This window comes from Petaurus breviceps, unplaced genomic scaffold (assembly GCF_028583685.1).
Source record: "Petaurus breviceps papuanus isolate PSGF00001 unplaced genomic scaffold, PetGlider_PUasm1.0 183, whole genome shotgun sequence".
Taxonomy (NCBI): domain Eukaryota; kingdom Metazoa; phylum Chordata; class Mammalia; order Diprotodontia; family Petauridae; genus Petaurus; species Petaurus breviceps.
The window spans coordinates 17,279,995-17,303,031 of NW_027185791.1; the positions used below are offsets into that span (position 1 = coordinate 17,279,995).

The 23,037-nt window shown below is 43.1% G+C and overlaps 1 protein-coding gene and 2 pseudogenes across 4 annotated transcripts in view; all 3 read right to left on the minus strand.

The window, feature by feature from the left end:
- Positions 1–23,037, minus strand: part of UBAP2 (ubiquitin associated protein 2) — a 193,308-nt gene that overhangs the window by 114,896 nt on the left and 55,375 nt on the right. Inside the window, exon 2 of one of the 4 annotated variants that reach the window (XM_069087965.1) lies at positions 1,828–1,856. The gene's annotated coding sequence lies outside the window, so the exon portion shown is untranslated. Of the gene's footprint in view, positions 1–1,446; positions 1,563–1,827; positions 1,857–2,241; positions 2,969–23,037 lie in introns of those variants that run through there. The other 3 variants (XM_069087964.1, XM_069087963.1, XM_069087962.1) reach the window with 3 other exon arrangements.
- Positions 16,231–18,924, minus strand: LOC138160929 (heat shock cognate 71 kDa protein pseudogene; annotated as a pseudogene).
- On the minus strand, positions 22,219–22,866 carry LOC138160930 (securin-like; annotated as a pseudogene).

Below are 23,037 nucleotides of genomic sequence, written 5' to 3' on the forward strand. Positions count from 1 at the left end.
AAAGAGTCAAAAATACCCTTCATTTAATTAGCATTCTGAGAAAAAAAATCAGTATCAAGTTATAACATGAGGAAAACAGTAAACATAACCGAGAATAGGAAAGAAAGAGTAGGCATTATTTAGGAAAAGAGGTACGGAGGGAGTTAAGGGAGTCAAGTGCCTCTACCTGCCCCCCCAAAATGGGAGACCTTTAGATATCCTTTAAAACAGTTAAAGGTTTGATAGCATCCTCAGGTGGGGAAAAAATGACACAAATCTTGAACATAATCAGAACACTTATAACCAGGATAGAAAAGGGTAAATAATACACGTGAAGGATGGTGAAGGAGGAGGATTAGGTCATGCTGTTACCAGGGCAAGAAAGGGACTGGAGGATAAGCAGCAGGGAGCAGTCACACACCCTAGAGAAAAGCTGAATTCAGTAGATGTCGAGGAGGGCCCAGAGTTGTGTCACTTGAGAAGATGGCTGGGCAATTAATTAGGTTGAGAGCCAGAATTAAACCAGGGGAAAAGTGTGGAAAGTAGGGCTGAGCTGAAGCCCAAGGCGTCTGTGAAAGGCGGGGAGAGAACAGTGGGGTGCAACGAGCGGAGGAAGTTGGACTCCTGGAGGGAGGGCTAAGCAAGGCGCACTTCAGGCTGTCTTCAAGCTGCACAGGGTCCATGTGTATGTGAAAATAAATTCACGTGTAGCCGGCTACGCCCGGGAAGGGGTTATCAGACTGCCGAGCTGCATCTGAACTTCAGAACGCCCAGGGCAGGTGAAAGCTCTGAACTTCAGCGTTTGGGGCTCGGGAACAAGGAACCCCGGGGTGCTGGCTGGGGAAGGAGTGCAGAAAGCCACACCCTCCAGAGTGGAGATCGCAGCTGTAGTAAGAGCACAGCCCCCCCCCCCCCCCCCCCCCCCCCCCCGGGGGGGGGGGGCCGGGGGGGGGCCCCCCGGCGGGCCCCGGGGGGGGGGGGGGGGGGGGGGGGGGAGAGGAGCCCCCCCGCCGGGGGGGGGGGGCGGGGTGGAGAAAAGGGCCCCCCCCCCCCCCCCCCCGCGACGGAGGGAGGGGGCAGACGCACCGGGAAGACTCCACGGCGGCCTCGGAGGTGAACGGGGGGAGGGGGAGGGATGATGATGGATTGAGCAAAGCGGAGCCGGGGGTCGGGGGACAGTGTGGGCTGTGCTATTATCGGGAGTCCGAGGCAGCCGCGGCTCCAGGAAGGGGGAGGGGCGCTCGGCCCTTCCCCTCCCCCTGGCGGGTGGGCAAGGAGAAGGCAGGCCTCGGGGTGGGGTGGGAGGCCAGGTCGTGGACCGAGGTGGGCCTGCTTGGGGAAGGGGTGGGCAGGACAGGGCCCCGAGAAACCACGGGGGTCCGCAGAACCTGGGGTCCGTGAAGATGGTCGGCGAAGGGGGGAGGAAAGAGAGACGAAAGAGGAGGGTGAAACGACGGAAGGCATTACCGCTGCTGCTCCCGCCGCGCCCCGGACCAGCCGCCGCCGCTCGTTACCTGCCTATGTGCCTCTCACAAAGCAGCGGCGGCCGGGGCCCCGTCACGTGACCCCGCCACGTCACCGGCGAAGGCGGAGCCCGGGGCGGAGCCCTCCTCCCGCGCTCGCCCCCCCCCCCCCCCCCCCCCGGCCTTTCTCCGGACCCGAGAACACGCGTTAGCGTCGGCGGCTTCCCCCATGCTCCTCCTCTCCCCTCGCCTCCCCACCCCTCCCAGCCCAGACACTGAGAGGCACCCAACGAGGAGGGTGCTGGTGAAGAAAACGGCCGGGAGGGGGTGTGGGGGCAGGCCGGGAGGAACAAGGCTCAGGACGGAGAGGAGTAAAGTTACAAACCGCAGCCAGGCTTCCCACAACTCCGACTCGACGGCGCGAGGCGATGACGTCACAAGGCAGGCAGGCCCTCCCCTCCCCCTTCCTCTCCCCTCAGCCCGACCGCAGGCTCCTCGATCACATGACTAGGAGCCATTTCTTCAGCAGAAAGAGCCGTCACCTACGCGGCACTCGCAGGGACTACCACTTCCGACATGCACCGCTACAGAGCCGCGTACTCCCACGCTCCTGCCCTCTCTCCATCTCCCACCCTTCCCAGAGAGGCAGATGGTGTTTTGTAGGGAGAGCACGACCTGGAGTCGGAAGAGACCTCGGCTCAGTGCCTCCTGTGACGCTTGTCTGTGACCCGGGACGGGTCACTTCTTCCCTGCTGAGTGTCAAGGTTCCCCCTCCGCCCTGGGGAGGATCATACCCTACCTCGGAAAGAGCGTATGGAAAGCGCGCTTTGCAAACCTTAAGGCGCTGTGTGAATGCGAACGTCAGCGGCCTGGGCAGCGAGGGCTTGAGAGCTCGGAGCGCTCCCGAACAGACGTGGGAGGAGGGAAGGCCCCGTTTCCGGGAGCCATCGCGCCCCGACCAATGAGGGAGCCGCGGCTCGGCGCCAGCGCTGGGCACGCTCGACGGTGCGTCCGCCGCGCGCAGGGGATGCCGGGAGACGTCATGACGTCGGAGGGCTGGGGGCCAGGAGCGCGCGCGCTCCGGAGCCCCTGGGCGCCCCGCGCCACGTTTCCAACGGTCGTCTTAGGTCCGGATGCCCGGTGCACCGCCCTCTCTGCCCTTGACCCCGCGACCTGAAAAACCTTTTCTTTGGAGGAGCAGGCCTCCCCCAGCCCCGACGTGAGGCTGGAGCGCTGCGCAGGACGTCCGGCCTCCCAGACCCCCTGGCCGGCGGCGCCCCGTCCCCGCCCCTCCGCCGGACCGGAGGCCGCAGCTCCCTCCTCCGGTTCCGAGTGCGAACGTGACCAAACTCCTCCTTGTCGCGGGTCTTTGGAGAGTTAGACCCGGCCCTCGGTGAGAGTTTTCATTGATTTGGGAAAAGAGCTTTCCCTCGCAGGCTTAGGTGAAGGGGGAAGGACGCGCGCGCAGTCGTGGGCCCGCCACCACGGGCGTTTAGAGGGAGGACAGGGGGCGGGCCCCTGCTCAGGTGCCCTGCCTGAAAGGTGAGCCACCTCCCCGGGACTCGATGTGATGGGGTGGAACCCATTCTTTATCCGCCCTGAACTTAAAAAGGCCGAAAACCTTTCCATGGGCACGGCACGGAGGATTCGAATGAAGCCGTGGATCTCCATGTCAGCCTGCTCCCGGTGCACGGTTCGGGGGAACAGGCCCTACGGAGTGAACACCGCGCGCTGCGCCTTTATTTCTCCTCCCTCTGCACCACCCTGGGGAAGGTGAACAGAGGGGGGTGTGCGTGTGTGTGCATACATACATCCACCGTGCTATGCATACTGCGGTTTGTCATTTCTTTCTCTGGAGAGGGATGGCATCTTCCTTCCTAGGGCCTTTGTAGTGATTTGAGTGTAATACTCAAAACAACACTGATGCAAATCTAAAGAAGTCTTAAGTCATTTCTGTCAGGTCAACTCTTTCTGACCCTTCTCCAGCTCATTTTACAGATGAGGAAACCGAGGCAAACAGGGTTAAGTGACTGGCCCAGGGTCACACAGCTAGTAAGTATATGGGGCCAGTACAATAACAGTTTATGGTCACAGCTGCTATGCCTCCGGGGTTGACTTGAACCCAGGTTTGCTTGATCCCCAAGACCTGCTCTATCTTCTGTTTTAATCATTCATAAAGGAAGATTATTCTGTGCCTTTTCGCTCATATCAGGAACTGAGATTTCACATTTAGGATACACTGCAGAGGAGAATGCCATGGTTCTGATATTAGAGCATCTCTAAGCAGTTCCACCTGTTGAAGAAAATATATATTAATAGTCTGTGTTTTAGGCATGTCTGCCAGAAATCATTTTATTTAATATTATAAAGCCTAGTATTTCTACCGTAGAGAGAGAGCTGTACAAACTGACATAATTCCCCATATCTCTTTGGAGATACCCTATTATCTCAAGAGGTTTTGCAGTCACTTTTATAGAAATCTTGCAAAAGAAAAGTCATATGTTAAAATACAGTTTGGGGTTAACATTTTAAAATGGTGATCTAACAATAGTCACCATTGCATTCTTTTTTGTTGGTGTTTTTTTTTTTTTTTTTTTTTTGCTTTTTGGAGGGGGAAAGGCAGGGCAGTTTGGGGTTAAGTAACTTGCCCAAGGTCACAGGGCTGGTAAGTGTTAAGTGTCTGAGGTCAAATTTGAACTCAGGTTGTCCTGACTCCAGGGCTGGTGCTCTATTCACTGTACCACCTATGCACCCCTGCTGCTACCTAGCCACCCCCACCATTGCATTCTTACCATCACTACTTGATCAAGAATCAAAAAAGGATCTTCGCCCTGCAGTGAATATTGTATTCCTTTCCCAGTGGAGGATAGAATGGAAGAAAACAAGTATTTTTTTAAAGTGCTTACTATGCTTAGGCACTTTTACAAATATAACAACCCTGGGAGTTAGATGCTATTGTTATCCCCATTTCACAGTTAAAGAAACTAAAGCAAACCTCACTCTAGGTCCAGTGTTCTATCTAGTATACCACCTAGTTGCCAGTAGGTACTAGCATTTCAGGATACTTCCATCTCTGGGCTCCAGGCATTTTCTCTGACTATCCTCCATTCTTGGAAAAACTCTCCCATCACTCCAACTACTGACCTCCCTGACTTCCTTTAAACCTCAACTAGAACTCCATCTTTGAGCCTTCCCCAACCCCTCTTAATTCTAGTGGCTTTCTCTCTGTTAATTATTTCCTGGTTATCTTTCTACCTTTAGTCTAAAGGGACTATGCAACAATACCAGATTGATCTTTTTAACATCTGTATAAATTGTGTACATTCTTACATTAGACACCAGCTCAACAAAACCTAAGGATCCCTATTTCTTGCCAAATAAAATGTTAACTTTTTAGCCAAGACAAACTTTTTCTATACTTGTTTGCATGTTGTCTCCCCTTTTAGATTGCAGTCTCCTGGAGGGAAAGGACTGCCTTTTGACTCTTTTTGTATCCTCTGCCATAGATATTTAAATGTTTATTGATAGATCCTTTTTAGGAAAGAGGAGAGTACCACTTTATGTATCAATAGCCCAATCACTTTAGGGAGTAGGAAAGGAGGTATTCTTTGTCTAAAGTTTTATTTCCACCCTTAATCCATTTCCTTAAGAAAAACCCTTCATGGGGTGGCTAGGTGGCACAGTGAATAGAGCAGTGGCCCTGGAGTCAGGAGGACCTGGGTTCAGATCCAGCCTCAGACACTTGACATATACACACAAAGGAAACTAGCCATGTGACCTTGGGCAAGTCACTTAATCCCAATAGCCCTATCCTACCTCCTCCAAAAATTAAAAAAAAAAAATCCTTCATGCTTGACCTATTTACCAACCTTGGTGAGGAGAAGAGCCTCCTAATGAGTCAGGCTTTTAGGTCACTAGAGAACTGTTATTTCTCTGGTGCCATTAGGTAGCCTAGGAGATAGAGTGCCAGGCCTAGAGTCAGAAAGATTCATCTTCCTCAGTTCAAACTTGGCCTCAGACACTTAATAACTGTGTGACTCTGGACAAGTCACTTAACTCTGCCATTTCCTCATCTGTAATATGAACTGGAGAAGAAAATGGCAAACCAGTATCTCTGCCAAGAAAACCCCAAATAGGGTCACAGAGTCAGACAGGACTGAACAACAAATATTTCTAGGGAAACTAAAAAGGAAGTTTTTAACATGCATCAATTATCTCCTCTGAAGTCCTGCATTTCCATAGCTTTCACTCGTTCCCCAAGTTACCCAGTCCCCAAACCAGTAAGCCGATTCCATCACAGTACCAAAGAGATTCAGAAGCTATAACAACACTGAGAGCCATAGCATGCTTTAGCCTTCCTACAAATCAATATTAGATCAATATCACAGGGGGCAGAGCCAAGATGGCAGTGTAGAAGCAGGAAAAGTCCATGAGCTCCCCCTATAACCACCTCAAATATCTATAAAATATGACTCTAAACAAATTTTAGAGCTACAGAACCCACAAGTGAAAAAGAAATCTCCCACTGAAGTCAGCCCAGCAGGCGGACAAGAAGGGTTCATCCCAGCGTGCTGGGTGCTAAGCCCAGCCCCACATGAGCCCACAGGTTTTAGTCCCAGAGCAGGCCCCGAACAGCAGCTGCAGTAGACTTCAGGAGAGTGGATCACCAGCAGCAGAGGTGGATTCCAGAATTATCAAGCCATAAATGCCAAAGAAAAAGTGAGAGGTCAGTGTAGAACTCTGTTGGAACTGGGGATGGAGAAACAGGTCTGGTGCTAGAAGTGGAGGAGGTGCAATGGCCCTGCAGCCACCTCCATGTGGCTGCTTCAGAGCTCCTGGCCTGCATATCGTAGGGGAGCCAAGTGACCATTCAGAGGGTAATCACTCCTGCTTTAACCTGCCTGGATCTAGATCACAGTCTTGGGTGGTGGTCCTGAGGTGTGTGACCAGTGAGCCAGAGTTTGTGGGGGCTGCAGAGACAGTGCCCTCCTGATAGCTCCTGCAGTTGCAAAAACCCCAGTGATTTGGGACAAAGCTCTCCCCTCTGGAAGCAGATTTCTACTGTGGCAAAGAGCTCTAAAGCCAAATAATTGAGTGTCAACATGAGCAAGCAAAGGAACCAAAGCAAGCACAGCAATCCAACTTCAGATTCCTTTTTGGGGGACAAAAAGGATCAAAGCATGGGACAGGAGGAAGACAACAAAGTCAGACTCCTGCACCAAAAGCTTCCAAGAAAAATATGAATTGGTTGCAGGCCATAGAGGAGCTTAAGAAGGATTTTGAAAATCAAGTAAGAGAAGTGGAGGAAAAATTAGGAAGAGAAATGAGAATGATGCAAGAAAATCATGAAAAACGAGTCAACAGCCTGACTGAATGTGGCAGCAAGCACCCTGCCATCCCCAGGATGACTGCCAACACAGGTTCTTAGGTCTGCTTTTCTAAAGGAAAGCAACTCAACATGGGTTAACAATCTCGCTTTAATCAAAAAATGTCATTTACCTAATTCAGGGGGGAAAGGTCAGCACCCTGAACTTCAGAGAATACAGAGGTTACAAGCAGACAACAAATACAGAGAGAGGAACATTTTAGCAGACAGGCTTCCAACTTTCTTGACCATTACATCCATACCTAGTCAGTTACTAGAGAGGGAAGCACCAACATCTGGGTTTTCAAAGCCCTGCTCAACAGCTGCCCAGAGTCTCATCTGGTCAAATCACACAATACATCTCAAAGTGAGCCCCAAAACAAAATATCACATCAGGGTATATGTAGCCTTCTCCTGGCTCAGAGAGCGTCACAACCCTCTTGACCCACTGCCCAATCACAGTACACCAAGCCTTCCACCACAGGCTCCAGGTGCACTTAAGCCTATCAAAGGGCCTAGGGGCAGGAAAGATCTTAAATTTCCATTCCATAACACAGAAGAAAATAACACCTTAAAAAATAGATTAACTAGGGGTGGTTAGGTGGCACAGTGAGTAAAGCTCCGGCCCCCGGAGTCAGGAGGACCAGAGTTTGTTTCTGGCCTCAGACACTTAACACCCACACAAAAAATCTAGCCATGTAAACTTGGACAAGTTACTTAACCCCAATTGCCCTTCAAATGGCAAAGAGGCCCAAAAAAGTTAATGAGGAGAAGAATGCCTTGAAAAGCCAAATTTGCCAGATGGAAAAAGAATTTCAAAAGCTCACTGAAAAGAATAATTCCTTCAGAATTAGATGAGCAAATGGAAGCTAATGACTTTATGAGAAATCAAGATACTATTAAACAGATCCAAACAAATGAAAACATAGAAGGCAATGTGAAATACCTCATTGGAAAAAACACTGACCTGGAAAATAGATCCAGGAGAGATAATTTCAAAAGTACTGGACTACCTGAAAGCCATGATCAAAAAAAGAACCTAGAAATCATCCTTCAGGAAATTCTTGGGGCAGCTAGATGGCACAGTGTATACAGCACTGGACTTGGAGTCAGGAGGACCTGAGTTCAAATCCAGCCTCAGACACTTAACACAAATACTAGTCGTGTGACCTTGGGCAAGTTGCTTAACCCCAATTGCCCTCTAAAAAAGCAAAAATTTAAAAAAAAAAGAAATTCTCAAGGAAAATTGCCCTGATATTTTAGAACCACAGGGCAAAATAGAAATGGAAAGAATTCACCGATCACCTCTTTAAAAAGATCCCCAAAAGAAAACTCCAAGGAATATTATAGACGGGTTCCAGACTTCCCAGATCAAGGAGAAAATATTAACAAGCAGCCAAGAAGGAACAATTCGAATATTGTGGAAACACAATCAAGATAATACAGGATCTAGCAGCTTCTACATTAATGGATCATTAATACAGGTTCTGCATTAATATGATATTCCAGAAGTCAAAGGAGCTAGGATTAAAATCAAGAATCACCTACCCAGAAAAACTGAGTATAATGTTTCAGGGGATAATATGGTCATTCAATGAAATAGAGGACTTCCAAGCATTCTTGATGAAAAAACCAGAGTTGAATAGAAAATTTGACATTCAAATACAAGAAGTAAAAGAAGCATGAGAAGGTAAACAGGGAAAAGAAATTATAACGAACTGATCAAAGTTGAACTATTTACATCCCTACATGGAAAAACAATAATTGTAACTTATGAAACTTTCCTCAGTATGAGGATAGTTGAAGGGAATACAAGTGTGTGTGTGTGTATAATATATATATATATATAATAGGAGGGTATATGTGCATATGAATACATATGTGAGTGTATATGTATATATATGTACAGGTATACATAGAGGGCACAGGATCAATTGAATAGGAAGGGATGACATTTAAAAGGTGGAATAAAAAAAGAAAAAATTTTAAAAACCTCAAGGAATTGTGGAATTGAATCCTGTAAACTAAAAGGAAACAAATTAATAATAAAAAAGATTAAAAAAAAAAAGGTGGAATTGAGAGGTGAGAGGAATATAGTGAGGAGATATGGAGAAACAGAATGGGGTAAATTATCTCATATAGAAGAGTCAAGGGAAAATCGTTACAATAGAGGGGAAGAACAGGAAGGCAAAAGGGAATGGGTCAACCTAACTCTCATTGAATTTGGCTTAGGGAGGGAAAGACATACACACTAAATAGGGTATCGCACCCTACAGGAGAGTAGGGAGAAAGGGGATGAGAGGGGGCATGATGAAGGGGAGGATAGGTTGGTGGGGAAGGAAGTAGAAGCACACACTTTTAAAAAGGGACGAGGTCAAAGTAGAGAATAGCACAAGTGGGGGGTGGGATAGGATGGAGGGAGATATAGTCAGTCTTTCACAATATAGCCACTATGGGAATGTTTTACGTAACTACACACACAGAACCTGTATTGAATTGCTTATCTTCCCAGTAAAGGTGGGTGATGAGGGAGGAAGGGAAAGAATCTGAAATTCAGAGTTGTAAAATCAAATGTTTAGAAAAATTATTAAAAAAAATTTTACTCACAAACCTCTCTATCTCCTTGCCTGAGCACCTCTCTCTCCCACCCTCTTGCTAGCTGTGATTCCCAGGTTCCTGTGAAATGCTTCCTTTCGGCAAACTCTTCCCACCCCAGGCTCCATGTGACCACATTCAGCCTATCAGGGACAGAGTTTATCTTCACAGCAGGGAAGCTTCCTATGGGCTCTGCTCCACCCTTTAGCAAATTCCCATTCCTATTACAGGACCCTTGGGAGGTTTTTGAGCAGGTGTTTGCTATAGGAATGTACTCAATCATACATGGATATTAGAAAGTTTTATTTGGTACTGGCGCATAGTTCCTTCAGACAAGAGGTGGAAAAATTCTTAAATTGTACTGGTCAAAGGGAATAATAAGGATCAAAGCAATAGAAATGGAAAGGGAGACTTCATTTATTTGACAAAATATTTATTAAGGATCCACAATGTGAAAAGCCTTGAGCCAAGTGCTGACAGGGTTGCAAAGTATAATTCTACTTCCTGTGCACATGTTGATTAGAGTGTGGTACAATGAAAGGAAAATTAGTTTTTTATTCAGAGGGTCCAGGATTTACTACCAAATGGGATTTGAATTTACTCCAAAGTACTACTTTCATGATTCTGAAGAAGACACAAATGCTTTGGACCTAAATTTCCTTCTCTGTAAAAGGAAGAAGTTGAATTAGATGATTTCTCAAGTAGCTTCCAGCTCTAAATCTATTAGTTCTCAGAGACAAGACTTATTCCTTTTGACACCACATTAATCTAAAACTTCTCTCTTCAAAGTATTCCCTACCCTACCCTCTTACCTGAAAGCCTCACCTCATACTTCACTTAAAAAATTTAAATTATTTGTCAAAACCTCCCTTTTCTCCCTTTCCTCTCTATCTATTCATTCACTATAGTCTGTGATGGAGGTGACCCTTCTTGCTAAAGCTAGTCTTTTTACATGTGCCCTTGATCCCATAAGCTCCCATCTTTTCCAGCAGATTATCTCTAATCTCTGATGTGCAACCTCTCCCATCCATTTTTTCCCTTCTTGGATGCCCACAAACACACTCAAGACTCCCCCATCCCTAGAAAATTCTTACTGGTTCCTACCATCTTCTCTATTTTCCCATATCTCTTTTCCCTTCTCAGCTCAACTCCTTGAAAAAAAACGTTTACTATACAATTAGTGTCTCCACTTGCTTTTCTTACTCTCTTCTAAACCCTGTAGCCTGATTTCTGACCTCATTACTCAGCTGAAGCTCTTCTCTCCAAAGTTACCAATGCCCTATTAATTGACAAATCTCAGGTACTGTTCTAAGCATTTATCCATCGTGAACTCTTCATTATCTGACAGCATGGACCACTATTTTATTCTAGATCAGAGACTGGCAACCTGTTTTGTCCACAGACCTCTTGGAGCTTTGTAAACTTAAATAGAACAAAAAATTACATCTTTATCTTTGCTAACCTCTAACTAGAATTGGAATTTCCTAAGCTCTATATAACCAGAGTTTCAAAGGGCTGTATAACAATAAAAAAGAACCTTTTCCTTAGATTTCCTAATACATATTAGAAATATATATTAGAAATATGTTTATATAAATATATACTAATATATTTTATACAATATGATATATAATTTATCTAATAAATATACAGAAATATATGGAGTAATATATATTAGAAAACATCTAAGATACTTTCATCCATGTAATTTTGTGATAGTCTTTTTTTGTCTTTTTTGTCTTTTTTTGTCTTTTTTCCTACCTGTCCAACTATACCGTGGCTTCCTTTGTTGACTCTTCATCCATGTCATGTCCTTTTCTATGTGGGTGTCCCCTGAGGCTCTATCATAAGCCCTCTTCTCTCTATATCCATCTCATACTTGATGATTTCATCAGCTCCCGTGGTTATAATATGCAAAAGCAAATGGCAAACCACTCTAGTGCCAAGAGAATCCCAAATGGGGTCATGGAGAGTCAGACACAACTGAACATTTCAAACCGGACATATCCCATAGACGTCTCAAACTCAATATGTCCAAAACAGAAGTCATTAGCTTTTCCCCCAAACCACCTATCTCCTGAACCTCCGTATTGCAACCATCTTCCCAGTTCTCCAGGTTTTAATTTTTATTTAGTATTTTATTATTTCCCAGTTAAGTGTAAAACAATTTTTAACAATTTGTTTTTAAAACTTTTGAGTTCCAAATTCTCTCCCTTCCTCTCCATCCCCTCCCCCTTGAGAAGGCAAGCAATTTGATATAGGTAGTATATGTGTAGTCATATAAAGCATATCCGTAATAGTCATGTTGTGAAAGAAGACAGACAAAAAAAGCCTCAAGAAAAATAAAGTAAAAAATGTGTCTTTCAATCTGTATTCAGACACCAGTTCTTTCTCAGACTCAAAGGGGGAAAGCACATATACACAGTAAAATACAGAGAGTGGAAAAATAGCATACAGACTGTAATGCCAAGCAAAGGCAACTTCCCAAGGTTCAAAATAACAGCATAGCTGCTCTCTGTTTTATTCAGTGACAAATTAAGAACAGAGAAAATCAAAATACAGCATTCACCAAGTGTAATTCAGTAATTTCCAAGTACTGTTCCACCCCTGGGCAGTACATTCATTTAGTCAGTCACAAAGCCCCTCTTCTCAAATGGAGATTAGTTTCCAATCATAAACAAAGTATATTCATTTGGTCAGTCATGGAGCACAAAAAAGTCAAAAGTTTCCCACCCCTGGATCACAACTGAAAAAGCCATCTACCCCTGAATTACAACAAGCTTAAGATATCATCACAGCATTTAAAACCCAAAGAGAGATCTTTTCTTCATCTTGACCAAGTTCTAAGAACTGGCAAATTCTCAGCAATCTCTGTTCCTGGGGGGACAGAACTTAACAAGGCCACAAGATACATTGCCATTGTCCTGATTCATTCATTCTCTGTCTGCAGAACAGTCCTAAGACCCCTGAAAACATCAGCAAGACCCTCTTCCAGGATTTCTGTAAACATACAAGAAAATCCTTCTTGGGGGTAGCTAGGTGGCTCAGTGAATAGAGCACCGACCCTGGAGGAGGACCTGAGCTCAAATCTGGCCTCAGACACAACACAAAAACTAGCCATGTGACCTTGGGCAAGTTGCTTACCCCCAAATGCCCTTCAAAAAGCAATAATTATAATAATAAAAAGAAAAGAAAATCCATCAGGGCTTCTGAACCTACAGCAAGGTTCCAGGACCTCTGCAACAACAGCACTGTCCTTTACCAACAGACGAATCTGGCAAAACAACATCAAAACAAACAAAGTATTGGCATCACAGCCATGTCTCCTCAGTCCTTGGCAGCCCCGGGTGGCAGCTCTCAAAAGTCCTGGGCAGCTTGAACTGGCCCTCAGCAATCCTCTCTCTGCCTCCATGATGCTGCTTCCAAAAATTCTTCTGCCTCTCTTCCTCTGCTTGTGCCTCTTTAAATCCACAGCACCAGCTCCTCCCAATTCAGCCCTCTCTTTTCACATCAACAAGTCCATCCCACAAGTGGGATTCACAAGTTCTGGGTTTTAACACACAACCCAAAAACCAAGCCAATATAGGGGGATCTTTAAATTCCATTACTATTACACAGACTCCATTAGTTCTTTCTCTGGAGATGGTTAGCATTTTTCATCATAAGGCTTTTAGAGACGTCTCAGATCATTGTATTGCTGAGAATAGCTAAGATCATCTTACAATATTGTTATTACTTTGTACACAGTATATTTCATGTTATATCAGCCCATGCAAGTCTTTCCAGGTTTTTCTGAGAGAATTTTGCTCATCATTTCTTATAGCACAATAGTATTCTGTAATAATCACACACCACAACTTGTTCAGCCAGTCCCCAGTTGATGGGATCAGTGAAGTTTCAAAGTGAAGAAGAAAAAAAATTATATCTGATACTTAGAAACTGCTTACTTATTAACTCTTTCCTGGTTTATGAAAAAGAAAAAATAGAAATTAGATATAGACTAATATCTTATACCATATACCAAGATAAATCAAAATTGGTACATGATTTAAACAAAGGGTGATACTATAAGCAAATTGGAAGAGCAAGGAATAGTTTACCTGTCAGATCTAGGGAGAAGAGGAGAATTTATGACCAAACCAGAGACAGAGAACATTACTAGATGTAAAATGGACCAATTCTTATTATATCAAATTAAAAAGTGTTTGCCCAAACAAAACCAATGAAATCAAGATTAGAAGGAAAGCAGAAAGCTGGGAAACAATTTTTACAGCAAGTATCTCTGATAAAGGCCTCATTTCTCAAATATGTACAGAACTGAGTCAAATTTAAAGAATACAAGTCATTCTCCAATTGATAAATCGTCAAAGGATATGAACAGGCAGTTTTCAGAGGAAGAAATTAAAGCTATAGTTGTATGAAAAAATGCTCTAAATCACTATTGATTAGAGGAATGCAAATGAAAACAACTCTGAGGTACTACCTCACACCTATCAGATTGACTAATATGACAGAAGAGGAAAATAATAAATGTTGGAAGAGGTGTGGGAAAATTGGGGCATTACTGCACTGTTGGTCTTGTGAACTGACCCAACCATTCTGGAAAGCAACTTGGAACTATGCCCAAAAGACTATAAAACTGTGCATATTCTTTGATTCACTAATACCACTAAAAAGGTTTCTATGATTTATTCTTAACTTATGCATTATTTAGGATTTGCAGCTAGGTGGCTCAGTGGGTAGAGAGCCAAGGTTGGAGTCAGGAAGACCTGAGTTCAAATGTCATCTCAGATACTTACTTATTAGCTGGGTGACCCTGGGCAAATCACTTAACCTCGTTTGCTTCATTTATGAAATGGGGATAATAATAGCACCTACCTCTCAGGGTTGTTGTGAAGATCAAACAAGATAATAATTATAAAGCACTTAGCATAGTGTCTGGTATATAATGAGTGCTACACAAATTTTAGCTATTATCATTATTATTATTTTATTGTTAAATTTCCATTTGGATTTGTATCTTTTGTTTGTGGGCCCTGAACCAATGACTGTTTTTATTGTGTTATGGTTTGTAAAGGCTGTATTAATAATTTCTGCCTTTTCATATATATATATATATATATATATATATATATATATGTATATATATATATACATATGAGCATATATATAAATATATACACATATATTTGCCCTTTATTGAATGTAATTTTATTGCTTTATGATTTGGAAAGGATGCATTCAATATTTCTGTTTTTCTGCATTTGGTTGTAAGGTTTTTATGTTTTAATACATGGTCAGTTTTTATATAGATACCATATACCACTAGAAAAATGATATATTCTTTTCTATTCTCATTCATTTTCTCCAGAGGTCTATCACATCTAACTTTTCTAAAATACTATTCATCTCCTTAACTTCTTATTTATTGATTAGAGTTATCTAGTCCTGAGAGGGGAAAGTTGAGGTCCTCCACCAAGTATAGTTTTACTGTCTGTTTCCTCCTATAACTCATTTAACTTTTTTTTTTTTGCTTTTTGGAGGGGGGAAGATAGGGCAGTTGGGGTTAAGTGACTTGCCCAAAGTCACATGGCTAGTAAGTGTTAAGTGTCTGAGTCTGGATTTGAACCCAGGTCCTCTTGATTCCAGGGCCAGTGCTCTATTCACTGTGCTACCTAGCCGCCCCCATTTAACTTCTTTAAAAATTTAGATGCCATACTATTTGTTGCATATATGTTTAGTAGCAATATTGTTTCATTGTTGGTAGTACCTTTTAGCAAGATATAATTTCCATCCTTATCTCCTTTAATTAGATTTGTTTTTGCTTTTGCCTTTCCTGAGATTAGGATTGCTACTCCTGCTTTTTTTTTTACTTCAGCTGAAGCATAATAAATTCTGCCCAGACCCCTTACTCTTACATGTGTCTCTGTGCTTCAGATGTGTTTCTTGTCAACAGCATATTGTAGGATTCTTAATCCATTCTTCTCTCTGCTTCAGTTTTATGGGTGAGTTCATCCCATTTACATTTACAGTTACGATAACTGTGTATTTCCCTCCATCCTATTTTCCCATTTATCCTTCTCTCTTTCTCACCCTGTCCCTCCTTAGAAGTGTTTTACTTCTGACCACTGCTTCCCAATCTGCCCTCCCTTTTGTCAGTCCCTGCTTTTCTTATCCCATTCCTTTTTACTTCCATGTACAGCAAGACAGATTATTATATCCAACTGAGTGTGTATGTTATTCCCTCTTTGAGCCAGTTCTGGTGTGAGTAAGGTTCAAGTTGTGCTCACCATACCCCACCTCCTCTCCACTGTAATAGCTTTTTCCACACTTCTTTTATATGAGATAATTTACCCCATCCTATCTTTCCTTTTCTTCTTCTCTCAGTGCAGTCTCTTTTCTTATCCCTTAATTTTTTTTATATCATCCCATCATAATCAACTCACACCCACACACTCTATGTATACTCTTTTCTTTTATGGTGCCAATTTTAAATAAATTTTATTCTCCAGGACAAGAATTGTATTTCCATTTGTTTACAGTACTGATAAAGCACAATGTTGTTCACTTCTCTCCCTCTGCACACATTCAAGTATTCAGAATGCCCAGATTCACACAGTAGCTTAAATGTTACTTTTAAAATGATACTACCTTCCAGCCTCAGATACTCAGCACCACACCCAGAAATAACTGGCCGTGTAACCTTGAGCAAGTTACTTAACCCCGATTGCTTAAAAAAAAATAAAATAAAATGATACTACCTTGGCTACAAATTTGAGTCCTTCAATTTTTGGAAAGCTGTGGGGAATGCTCTCTCTTCTGGTGTGTTTAGTCAACCCCTTCAATGGTGGGTCCAGAAGAAGCTCCCTCTATGGGGCTGTCCCACTCCCTGGGAACCCCACCAGGCATGCCTCCTGGCATGGTACCTGCACTCTCGTACAGCTTAGTAATGATGGGATTGCAGACTTTTTCCAATTCTTTCTGCTGATGCTCAGATTCTTTCTTCTCAGCAATCTAGTTCTTATCCAGCCAGTTGACTATTTCATTACATTTGTCAAGGATCTTCTCTTTGTCTTTATTACCAGTTTTGCCTTACAGTTTTTCATCCTGTATTGTAGCCTTTACGTTGAAAGCATAAGATTCAAGAGAATTCTTGGAAGACACCTTGTCTCTCTGTTTCTCATCTTCAGTCTTGTATTTCTCAGCCTCCTGGACCAAACGCTTAATGTCTTCTTTGCTCAAGACAACCTTTATCATTGGTGATGGTGATCTTGTTCTCCTTGCCTGTGCTCTTATCCACAGCAGAAACATTAAGGATGCCATTTGCATCAATGGCAAATGTTACTTCAATCTGAGGAACACCCCTGGGTGCTGGGGGGATTCCTCTGAGCTCACACTTGCCAAGCAGGTTGTTATCCTTTGTCATCGTTCTCTCACCTTCTTAAACTTGAATAAGCATACCAGCCTGGTTGTCTGAATAGGTGGTAAAGCTCTGTGCCTACGTGGTGGGGATGGTGATACTGTGTTTGATCAGAACTTTCATAACTCTACCAGCAGTTTCAATTCCAAGGGAAAGAGGAGTGACATCAAGAGCAGTAAGTCCTGTACATTCTCAGATTTATCTCCAGGCCAAACAGCCGCCTAGAAGCGGCACCGGCACCAGAGGCAGCAGGCTCATCAGGACTGATACTCTGGTTGAGCTCCTCGCCATTAAAGAAGTCTTGCAGGAATTGCTGGATTGAGGGATGTGAATGGAGCCAACCACCAGCATGATGTCATGAATCTGTGATTTATCTCGCTTGGTGTCTCATAAGTCCTTCTCCACAGGGTTCAGTGTGCCACAAAGAGGTCAGCATTCCGCTCTTCAAAACAGGCTTGGATGATTGATGGACAGAAAGTGATACTTTCATAGAGGGAATCAATCTCAATCCTGGCCTGGGTACTGAAAAAGAGGGTATGCTTTGCACATTCATGAGGGATGTGCAGACAGTGAACAACCCTCTTGTTCTCATTGATGTCCTTCTTGTGCTTTCACTTGAACTCAGCAATGAAATGGTTTGATTGTGCAGTTGTCAAAGTCCTCCCCACCCAAACTAGTGTTCCCAACTGTGGACTTGATCTCAAAGATGCCATCTTCAATAGTAAGAATGAAGACATTGAAAGTACCACCTCCAAGGTCGGAGATCAACACATTTCTCTTGGCACTAGCCTTTTTATCAAAGCCATAAGCAATAGCAGCAGCAGTTGACTCATTGATGATTTGGAGCACATTGAGACCAGCCATGGTTCCAGCATCTTTGGTGGCCTGATGTTGGGACTCTGTTCCTGGAGTAGAGAGGGCATTCCCCCAAGCTTTTTGTGCAGGGGCTCAGAGCCTAGTTGCTGGCTTGCACTGGATGGGATGAGGCCTCCCTGCTGGGTTGCACTTGGGATGGGGCCTCACTTCTGAGGTGTGCTCGAGCTTAGGGCCTTACTGATGGCTTGCCCAGGGGCTGGTCTCCCATGTGTGGTCTGGTCATTGGATTGTTCCTCTGTTTTCCTCCTCCACCCCCACCCCAGTGAGACAGAGCTTTCCTGCTGACTCTCTAAGCTGTCCTGAGCTAGTAAACTGTTTCACCACTCCAAAATTGGTTCTGAGGCATTATTGCAAGGTTGTTTGGAAAGGAATTTGGAAGGACTCAGGTGATTTCCTGCTTTGCTCTGTCACCTTGGCACCAGAAGTGTTCATTAGTTTTTTAAATTTTATTTTTTGTACCCTCTCAAAAAAAAAAAGGGATTTCTCTCACTCCATTACCCGTCCTCTCTTTCTGTGGACCCTCATTCTCTGATTCATGACCCTATAATTGTCTGATCTCTTTCTTTTCTCCGTATCCCTTATATCATCAAGGCTTCCAAGGTATCCATTTTAGGTTTTCCCTTCTAGTAGTTTTTACCACTGCTTTACAGTGCTTGCCCCATGGATACCCCTTTTCCATTGTGTCTCAATCCTAGAACATGCCAATTATTACAGATTTCAGAGAGGATCCTGCCCCTACTACCTTCCTGATTATGCAGTCTATCACTGATCTGATCTATACCTTCCCCTGGTTACCTTCCTTTCCCCCCCTCACATTTGCCTCAAAAATCTCTCCCCGTAGGTCCTTGCTCTTCCACTCCCCTAGGTGCCAGTTGTCTCCTGAGGCTTCACCTCCCCTCTCTGCCCAACTCCTGATGAAGGGTGAATAGACTTATCAAGCCCCAAATCCTCCAGTCCACACCCAGGGTAAAGTCCTCATGTCTCTTCAAAGACCATTTTTTTTCTCCCATAGGAGCATTAATCAGGAGAACCCCTTTCCTCCATCAAAGTAAGGCCTTCTTCCTTTCCCCCACTTTTCAATCCTTCCTGTCTCCCCCTCATGCATTTTCCTGTAGACTCTTGTCTTCTGAGATCACACATTGCTAACCCTTGATTTCACCCCAGCACATCACATTTTCCTCTTTATCTCCCTGCTCCCTATTTCCCTCCTTAATGTACCCTGCCATGTTGTAGACCCACAAAAACCAGCAGGCAAAATGCCTCTTCACTCTTATCTCCCCCAGATTTCCACCTTCAGCCCTGCCTACATGGGACCTTCAGTTCCGGCCTCAGACACTTAACACACAAAAACTAGCTGTGTAAACTTGGGCAAGTTACTTAACCCCAACTGCCCTCCAAAAAAAAAGCACACGCAAAAAAGAAGTTTTTTACTGGTCCCTTCACTCTCACTTTGTTACTGTCATTATCTCTCCTTGGCTATTGCATTTGTTCACTCCTCTGGCGTTTCTGTTCTTTGGACTTTTGAGAAACAAATGTCTTTAGTTTTGATTTTCTTTCTAAAAATGTTTCAAATGCCTCTTTATTAACGAATGTTCATTTAAGTTCACATTTGCAGGGTAGGTCACCTTAGGCTGCATATTGAGCACCATTGCTCTTCAGAACACATTATTCCATTCCTTCCTGCGTTTTCTAGTGGGCACGAAAGAGTTTTACGTTATTCACATTTCCTTTCCTTTAATTTAAAAGTATCCTGATCACCTGAAGAACTTGTTTTTGAATTGAAATGCTAAATTTAACCACATATAGCTTGGAGTTTGCAGTCTCATTTCTGGAGGCAATTTGTGAATTCTTTCAATTATTATTTAATTTACTATGTTCAGAAGTTCTAGGCTGTTTTCTTCTATTATTTCCTGCATTATAATGTTGAGGGTTTTGGTCCTGTCATGTTCATCTGGGAAGCCTCTGATCCTTAGGTTGTCCGTGCATCCTGTCTTTGAAATCAGTATGTTTTGCTTGTATAGTAAACCTATTCTTTTAATGTTATTGGGTTGGGTTGTTTTTTTGTTTGGTTGGTTTTTTTGCTTTTCTTCTTCTAGATTGTTCCTCATTCTGTGTATTAGTATAGTGTTTGCCATTATAGTTCCCAGTTTTTCTATTCTATCCATTATTTTACTTTATAGGTTATAAATTCTGTTCTCATAATTCTCATTTCTCTTTTGAATCACTCAGGAACAGTGTTTTTTGGTTCTGGATTCTCAGATTCCATGAGGTTCCCTGTCTCATCAAGTGTATGATTGTTTTATTTTATAGTGATATTTGAACTCCTTTACTAGATCTGGAGGCTATATTTCCTTCTATTGTTACTGCTTTTATTGTTGATTTATCTGTTCATGTTCTAGCTCTTTGTCTTCTGCTTTCTGAAATCTTTGATAATCTCAGCCTTTCCCCCTCATTTCCTACTGTGTTTTGCTTTCTGACTCCCTTCCCTCTGATTGGTTTCCTTGGGGAATCGTCTCAGCCTCTTCCCATGCTGGACAATTCATGGTTCACCATCCCAGGTTTCTGCTCCAAATGACTTTTGGGTGGTTAGACCTGACCCCAAATGGATGCTATGCTCTTTCCCTCAGACTTAATGGAGTGTTGCACAGCTCCCTATAGACATGATGAATTGTTCTGGTGTCATGTCTCGCTCCCTCTCTTCCTTAGTTCTCTGGCCTGACACTGACTGTTCAGAACTTTATGGTAATTTTGTTATGGTTTGTGGCCCCTGGCAGACATTTGTTTTTAAATGGCTGCTCTTCTGCTGGCTGTTTGTTAACAGCTAGAGCCTGGAGCCAGGGTCTTCATACCGCTGAAAAGAAGGTAGAGGGACCGATGTGTGGGGAGTTGTGTTTTTTTTTTTTTTAATGAGCTTGTGTCCTGTCCTTGGGTTTGCCTGTGCAGCCCTGCTGCTGGTGGTGCAGGAGGTTGGGGAGCAGTGCTAAGTGAGCTCAGGATCAGGTGGCATCAGTTGGCATCCCGTTCACGAGTTTGTGATTTTTTTTAACCTTCTTTTGGATACTTAGAGTTGTAGACTTTGAAGACAGTTGACATTGCTTTATCTTTGGTACATAATTTCTATTTTGGAGAGGTTTGAGAAGTCATGGGGATTAGAGAAAATATCTAGTTCTCTGTTTTGTTGCTCATGTGACCCAGAAGACCACTTAGGGCTTTTCAATTTCTCTTTTTGATATTGATTATTTAAATCCTTTATTTCTTATTCTGGTAATCAGGGCATTTTACTTTTTTGTAATATTCATCCACTTCATTTTGATTGTTTTACTGACTCACAGTGGGGCAAAATAGTTCATAATAACTTCTTTTATTTCTTCATTGGCTGTAAATTCACTTTTATAAAAAATTTGATGCTAGTAATTTGGTTTTCTTCTTTTTGAAACCAGATTATTAATAGTTTGTCTATTTTATTGCTTTTCTATTTTTAAAAAAGCACTCTCACACTAATTCATTGTTGGTGGAGCTGTGAACTGATCCAGCCGTTTTGGAGAGTGATTTGGAACTATGTGCAAAGGGCTATAAAACAGTGCATACCTTTCATCCAGCAATACCACTATTAGATCTGTATCCCAAAGAGATTTTTAAAAGGGAGAAGGGGAGGAAGGACCTATTTGTACAAAAATATTATGGTAACTCTTTTTGTTGTTGCAAAAAATTAGAAAATGAGGAGATGACCATCATGGAAATGGTTGAACAAGTTGTGCTTTATGATTGTAATAGAATATTACTGTGCTATAAGAAATGATGAACAGGTTGATTTCAGAAAAACCTGGAGAGGTACAAAGTGGAGTGAGCAGAACCAGGAGAGCATTGTACACAGTAACCTCAATACTGTTTGATGATCAGCTGTGAATGACTTAGCTCTTCTCAGCTATACAGTGATCCATGGCAATTCCAAAGGACTCATGATGAAAAATGCTGACTACCGCCAGAGAAAGAACTCATAAAGTCTGAATGCAGTTTAGAGCTGTCTTTCACTCTCTCCATTTTGTCATGGGATTTCCCCCCTTGGGTCTGTGTCTTATTTTGCAACATGACCAAGATGGTTTTAAAAAAGAGTTCCTAGTTATGTTTACTAATTCGGTAGCTTTTTTGTTTTATTTTCAATTGTTTCAATTTCTCCTCTGATTATTAGGACTTCTTTTTTTGCCATTTAATTAGGAGATTTTAATTTGTTGGCCTTCTAGGGTTTTTTTTTTCCAGATGTACACTCAATATGATTTTTCTCATTCTTTCTTTTATTGATGAAAATGTTTAGAGACATAAAATTTCCCCTAAGAGCTGCTTTAGCTATATCCCAGAAATTTTGGTATATTATCTCATTGTTGTTATTGTCTTTAATGAATTTATTGTTTTTGTGATTTGTCCTTTGACCCACCTCTTCTATAAGGTTGTTTAGTTTCCAGTTAATTTTTTTTACCATTACTACATAAAGAATCACTTTATTAATGCAAAAATGATTATAATTACACCATAAAATAACAAGACACTTGAAGAGGGAAGTCATAACACATAGGTGGCAAGTCAAGCTCATGCACAGTTGACAGATTGCTTGAAGTTGATTGTAACAGATCAGACTCCCATGTCATGGAAGGCAACAGCACGGGGAGGGTGGAAGTTCTACAAGCCTTTCAAATGACTTATCCTGCTCAAGCATCAGGAGGGGGCCATCAGTCAGTGCAGGTTTGCAAGCTGGTGTTCTTCAGGAATGTCAAAACTCTCAAATTCTAGTGGGTTGAAGAGAAAGGAAATTTCTATTTCTGGACATGTTTCATTTGGGCATGGAAATAAGTTTTTTTTTCCTCTGGGAATATTTTCAGTCATCTTTTTGGCAGTAAAGTTTTGACCTTTCTGTTTGAGGGGTTCTTTTCCCTTCCCCACCAAGTTTTCCTTTTCGGTTGTCCTACTGACAGGCCCCAAAGCCTTTCTGACGGATTTGGATAAAGCTGGGATTGCAGTAAACACTTTGCCAGCCTTGGGAGTTGAAATCTGAGCTCTTCCAGATAAGGCTTTGATTGACTTCAGCGTGTCCTTAGGTGCCACATGAGAGCCTGGTTCTCCATTCTTCTTATCAACATAGATTAGTGTAGCCATTCTGGATTATGCAGCCATTAGAAAGCTGAGCTGCCAGTTAATTTTTTTTTTGCCTTTTGGTGGGCAGTTGGGGTTAAGTAACTTGACCAAGCTTTCACAGCTAGCTTTTTTGTGTGGATGTTAAGTGTCTGAGGCCCGAACTGAACTGGGGGCCTCCTGACTCCGGGGCCAGCGCTTTACTCACTGCACCA